This window comes from Oncorhynchus mykiss, unplaced genomic scaffold, assembly GCF_013265735.2.
Source record: "Oncorhynchus mykiss isolate Arlee unplaced genomic scaffold, USDA_OmykA_1.1 un_scaffold_173, whole genome shotgun sequence".
Classification (NCBI taxonomy): Eukaryota; Metazoa; Chordata; class Actinopteri; order Salmoniformes; family Salmonidae; genus Oncorhynchus; species Oncorhynchus mykiss.
The window spans coordinates 326,483-333,745 of NW_023493670.1; positions in this window are offsets into that span (position 1 = coordinate 326,483).

Genomic DNA, 7,263 nt, shown 5'->3' on the forward strand with positions numbered 1-7,263 from the left:
GTGTAAGTCTATGGAAGGGCTTGAGAACCATGAGCCTCCAAGGTTTTGTATTGAAGTCAATGTACCCAGAGGAGGATGGAGGATGCAAAATAGTATGTTTTAATAAATTATTTGGTGACGTGATTATATTTAGTATAGTTTTATCTAAAAAGGACCACTTTTAAATATTTTACCATTTTAATTTTTCTGAAAATAACTGAGGACGATTGTTCTCCACTTCCTCCTCTGAGGAGACCCCACTGCACCCAAAGGACACCCAGCCAACTTGACACAATTGTGGGAAGCATTGGAGTCAACATGGGCCAGCATCCCTGTGGAATGCTTTCGACACCTTGTAGAGTCCATGCCCCGACGAATTGAGGCGGTTTAGAGGGGAAAAGGGGAGGGTCCAACTCCATTATAGGAAGGTGTTCCAGATGTTTGGTATAATCAGTGGATACATCTGCAATGTAGCAGACACTTTTATCTAAAGGGATTTGCAGTCATGTGTGCAAACACTTTACATATGGGTGGTCCCAGGAATCAAACCCACTACCCTGGTTTAACAAGCACTATACTCCACCAACTGAGCTACAGGACCACAAGGAATGATCAAGGAATGACGCAGATAAACACACACAGCCTGAGTTTCAGAAATATAATTGTATCAAAGACCGTAACATTGAAACTGCATATTTAGTTACAATCAAATATTATTTGTCACATGCGCTGAATACAACAGGTGTAGATCTTAACGTGAAATGCTTACTGACAAGCCCTTAACCAACAACGTAGATAAGAAAAATAAGGGTTGAGAAAATATTCCCAAAATAAAAAGTTTTAAAAAGTAGCTCAGTACCGAGGGGTAGCTCAGGCCTGAGGTGTAGACATTACCTGAGGTACCCCTCGGTCCTGAGCTTCCTTAGTAATGAGGCAGCCCTCAGTCCAGGTGGGCCCTTTGTTAGGGTTACTAGGCCAAGGTCGGCGGCGAGGGTCGCCACTCAAATGACGCTAAGAAAGCGGACTAAGACTATGGTAGAGTGGCGTCCACATCCCGCCACAGTGGACAAACGCCCACCCAGACCCTCTCCTATGGGTTTAGGTGTGCGGCCGGGAGTCCTCACCTTTGGGGGGGGGGGTACTGTCACGCCCTGTCCTTAGTTATCTTTGTTTTCTTTATTATTTTGGTTAGGCCAGGGTGTGACATGGGTGATTTATGTGTTTCGTCTTGTCTAGGGGTTTATTAGATTTATGGGGTTGTGTTCATGTTAGGTGTCTAGGTAAGTCTATGGTTGCCTAGATTGGTTCTCAATCAGAGGATATATATACAGGAGGTACCAGTACAGAGGCAATATACAGGAGGTACCAGTACAGAGTCAATGTGGAGACTAGTACAGGGGGTACCAGTACCGAGTCAATGTGGAGACTATATACAGGGGGTACCAGTACAGAGTCAATGTGGAGGCTATATACAGGAGGTACCAGTCCCGAGTCAATGTGGAGACTATATACAGGGGGTACCAGTACAGAGTCAATGTGGAGGCTATATACAGGAGGTACCAGTACCGAGTCAATGTGGAGACTATATACAGGGGGTACCAGTACAGAGTCAATGTGGAGGCTATATACAGGAGGTACCAGTACCGAGTCAATGTGGAGGCTATATACAGGGGGTACCAGTACAGAGTGGAGGCTATACAAAGGATGTTTACATACGCTTAGGTTGGAGTCATTAAAACTCGGTTTTCAACCACTCCACAAATGTCTTGTTGACAAACTATAGTATATGCAAGTATAAACACCATGGGACCACACAGCCGTCATACCGCTCAGGAAGGAGACTTGTTCTGTCTCCTGGAGATCAACATACGTTGGTGCGAAAAGTGCAAACCAGTCCCAGAACAACAGCAAAAGACCTTGTGAAGATGCTGGAGGAAACAGGTACAAAAATATCTATATCCATAGTAAAATGAGTCCTATATCAACGTAACCTGAAAGGCCGCTCAGCAAGGAAGAAGCCACTGAAGAAGGACCTTGGCTAGGGATGTATTCTTGTTTTGAATCCCAGCCACCGTAGGAGGCCTTTTGCCTTTTGGTTGGCCACCGTTGTAAATAAGAATTTGTTCTTAACTGACTTGCCAAGTTAAATAAAGGTTCAATAATAAATAAATCAAATATAAATAAAGTACAGAGAGATAATTGATGAAAACCTGCTCCAGAGCACGCAGGACCTCAGACTGGGGCAAAGGTTCACCTTCCAACAGAACAACGACCCTAAGCACACTGACAAGACAACACAGAAGTGGCTTCGGGACAAGTCTCTGAATGTCCTTGTGTGGCCCAGCCAGAGCCTGGACTTGAACCCGATCGAACATCTCTGGAGAGACCTGAAAATACTTGTGCAGCGACGCTCCCCATCCAACCTGACAGAGGTTGAGAGGATCTGCAGAGAAGAATGGGAGAAAAATACAGGTGTGCCAAGCTTGTAGCGTCATACCCAAGAATACTTGAGGCTGTAATCGCTGCCAAAGGTGCTTCAACAAAGTACTGAGTTAAGGGTCTGAATACTTATGTAAATGTTATATTTCAGTTTTTAATTATAAAATACATTTGCAAACATTTCTAAAACCCTGTCTTTGCTTTGTCATTATGGGGTGTTGTGTGTAGATTGATGAGGAAAACATCCCAATTGAATCCATTTTAGATTAAGACGAACATAACAAAATGTGGAACAAGTCAAGAGGTCTGAATACCTCCCGAATGCGTTGTATGTAGACCAGAATATCAGGAACAGGCTGGATGTGAGAAGGAGTGTGGCATCTCACTGCCATTCAGCATTCAGGAAGTAAACTGAAAATGACAATTCCCTTCTATGGTTTTCAATTATGAAGAGGTGGAATTGGAATTTGATTTACTTCCTGAATTGACTGGAATTGAATTGGAATTGAATTGGAATTGAATTGGAATTGACTCCAAACCTGGTTTTACTACAAAGCTGTCAGCTTCATCATTCAGTCAATCGATGTAATAATGCATAACGCTCACAGATGTGCTTGTTCTCATTCAGAGAACATTTTTTAGTTGAATAACAAGAATAGAAGAAAAACATTTTATTATGCACCTGAATAACTTGGACATGTACAACCTGGTTGATTCTCTGCTCAACAACACTGATTGTGAATCAATCTGGTTGATTCTCTGCTGAACAACATTGACTGTGAATCAATCTGATTGATTCTCTGCTCAACAACACTGACTGTGAATCAATCTGGTTGATTCTCTGCTCAACAACACTGACTGTGAATCAATCTGGTTGATTCTCTGCTCAACAACACTGACTGTGAATCAATCTGGTTGATTCTCTGGTTGATTCTTCATCACCGTCACTGGAGTCTCTTCACTGTCTGATCTTCATTCCCACAGCCTTCATCTCAATCCCTGAAGTCTCTTCATTCCTACAGCCTTCATCTCCATCCCTGGAGTCTCTTCACTGTCTGATCTTCATTCCTACAGCCTTCATCTCCATCCCTGGAGTCTCTTCACTGTCTGATCTTCATTCCTACAGCCTTCATCTCCATCCCTGGAGTCTCTTCACTGTCTGATCTTCATTCCTACAGCCTTCATCATCGTCCCTGGAGTCTCTTCACTGTCTGATCTTCATTCCTACAGCCTTCATCTCCGTCCCTGGAGTCTCTTCACTGTCTGATCTTCATTCCTACAGCCTTCATCTCCATCCCTGGAGTCTCTTCACTGTCTGATCTTCATTCCTACAGCCTTCATCTCCGTCCCTGGAGTCTCTTCACTGTCTGATCTTCATTCCCACAGCCTTCATCTCCATCCCTGGAGTCTCTTCACTGTCTGATCTTCATTCCTACAGCCTTCATCTCCGTCCCTGGAGTCTCTTCACTGTCTGATCTTCATTCCCACAGCCTTCATCTCCATCCCTGGAGTCTCTTCACTGTCTGATCTTCATTCCTACAGCCTTCATATCCATCCCTGGAGTCTCTTCACTGTCTGATCTTCATTCCTACAGCCTTCATCACCATCCCTGGAGTCTCTTCACTGAGTAAGTAAAGATAGTATAAGAAACCTCTCCCATTCTACTTGTCTATTATCTTTGTTTAGAAATAGTCATTTGTGTGACCTACTGATTTTCCCTACAATTCATTTTAAGGATTTAGAAATATTGAAATGGTAGAACGAGGAATGTCAGAGTCTGGAATATAAATATATACAATTTGTTTAAAATGTACATTATGGACCGTATATGAATATAAAAGGTGTGTACAGCAGTAGTTAGAGTGCCTTGCGAAAGTATTCGGCCCCCTTGAACTTTGCGTCCTTTTGCCACATTTCAGGCTTCAAACATAAAGATATAAAACTGTATTTTTTTGTGAAGAATCAACAACAAGTGGGACACAATCATGAAGTGGAACGACATTTATTGGATATTTCAAACTTTTTTAACAAATCAAAAACTGAAAAATTGGGCGTGCAAAATTATTCAGCCCCCTTAAGTTAATACTTTGTAGCGCCACCTTTTGCTGCGATTACAGCTTTAAGTCGCTTGGGGTATGTCTCTATCAGTTTTGCACATCGAGAGACTGACATTTTTTCCCATTCCTCCTTGTAAAACAGCTCGAGCTCAGTGAGGTTGGATGGAGAGCAATTGTGAACAGCAGTTTTCAGTTTTTTCCACAGATTCTCGATTGGATTCAGGTCTGGACTTTGACTTGGCCATTCTAACACCTGGATATGTTTATTTTTGAACCATTCCATTGTAGATTTTGCTTTATGTTTTGGATCATTGTCTTGTTGGAAGACAAATCTCCGTCCCAGTCTCAGGTCTTTTGCAGACTCCATCAGGTTTTCTTCCAGAATGGTCCTGTATTTGGCTCCATCCATCTTCCCATCAATTTTAACCATCTTCCCTGTCCCTGGTGAAGAAAAGCAGGCCCAAACCATGATGCTGCCACCACCATGTTTGACAGTGGGGATGGTGTGTTCAGGGTGATGAGCTGTGTTGCTTTTACGCCAAACATAACGTTTTGCATTGTTGCCAAAAAGTTCAATTTTGATTTCATCTGACCAGAGCACCTTCTTCCACATGTTTGGTGTGTCTCCCAGGTGGCTTGTGGCAAACTTTAAACAACACTTTCTATGGATATCTTTAAGAAATGGCTTTCTTCTTGCCACTTCCATAAAGGCCAGATTTGTGCAATATACGACTGATTGTTGTCCTATGGACAGAGTCTCCCACCTCAGCTGTAGATCTCTGCAGTTCATCCAGAGTGATCATGGGCCTCTTGGCTGCATCTCTGATCAGTCTTCTCCTTGTATGAGCTGAAAGTTTAGAGGGACGGCCAGGTCTTGGTAGATTTGCAGTGGTCTGATACTCATTCCATTTCAATATTATCACTTGCACAGTGCTCCTTGGGATGTTTAAAGCTTGGGAAATCTTTTTGTATCCAAATCCGGCTTTAAACTTCTTCACAACAGTATCTCGGACCTGCCTGGTGTGTTCCTTGTTCTTCATGATGCTCTCTGCGCTTTTAACGGACCTCTGAGACTATCACAGTGCAGGTGCATTTATACAGAGACTTGATTACACACAGGTGGATTGTATTTATCATCATTAGTCATTTAGGTCAACATTGGATCATTCAGAGATCCTCACTGAACTTCTGGAGAGAGTTTGCTGGGGCTGAATAATTTTGCACGCCCAATTTTTCAGTTTTTGATTTGTTAAAAAAGTTTGAAATATCCAATAAATGCCGTTCCACTTCATGATTGTGTCCCACTTGTTGTTCAGTTTTATATCTTTATATCTTTATGTTTGAAGACTGAAATGTGGCAAAAGGTCGCAAAGTTCAAGGGGGCCGAATACTTTCGCAAGGCACTGTATATAGGATGAGCCTTGACTAGAATACAGGGTGGAGTACTGGGTGGTAGACGGCTAGTAACAGTGACTAAATTCAGGGCAGGATACTGGGCGGAGGCCGGCTAGAAGTGACTATTTGAACATTGATATTGGACAGCCTTACCTATAGAGTAGCACCACCACCCATCAGACCATTCTCATGTTGATGTCAAAGCTGCAGTGTATTGTTGCTATAGGAGTTTATGATTAATAATCCTATTTCAAGACACACTAAGATGTCACCATACTATTCATTTAAAGCCCCTGTCAGATATAATCCATCAGAGTGGGAAACCAACTGACATGGAAACAATGGAGCAAATGTATCACTATCAGAGGGGTTTATTATGACATCATATAGAACTACTCAGACATTCCAAATATCACTTGATTATCAGAGGGGTGTATTATGACATCATATAGAACTACTCAGACATTCCAAATATCACTTGATTATCAGAGGGGTGTATTATGACATCATATAGAACTACTCAGACATTCCAAATATCACTTGATTATCAGAGGGGTGAATTATGACATCATATAGAACTACTCAGACATTCCAAATCAGGCTTCATCCATATCATGAAGGTGGATATTGATCCAACCATTTCAAAAGTAATGACCAGGCTGATGGAAACAGGATATGCCTGTACACTTTTATAAATGCTGACAGACGATGTGTTAGTTTGTTTGACATGGTGGGTTGTGTCAGTAAAAACGTTTTAGTGAGAAATGGCGATGGAAACTCCTTTATGTACAAATATTTATATAATAACCATCATGTCTTAGTTAACTTGGAGTCACGTGATGATATGTTGTGTGGTCCTCCCTCTAAAACTTGGAAAACCATGTAGTTTATTAGGCTACAGATGAAATAAGTTATGAACTTCACAGGGTGGTGAAACTACATGTGATGAGCTTGATGCTCCTTTCCAATACACTTTGAGGGTCTTAATCTGGTGACATGATGACCGATGCTTGGTTGCAATTTGACAATTAAAATAATTGCTCTCACCCATAATAATCTCATCATTCAGGTAACAACGTTTATTGAACCAGTGGGAGGTTTGTAAATGCCCCCAGGAAAGTCGAAAGAGGAACTCTTCATTGAGACAATAATACACAGCAATCTGTGGGAGAGTTGTGGTGGATATTATAAAATAAGGATCTGCTGGAGTCCAAGTCAAACCAAGATTCTTTATTTCTGAGCTCAGAGAGAATAACAGAGTTACACAGCGCAGTGTAGACAGTCTGAATTCCTGAAGCATTGGGTGATGAGCACATATCTTTATAGTTTCCTGTTCCTGGGAGGGACTTTATTCATACAAGGATGCAGGTGCAGCTGGTTTGCAACACAGAAT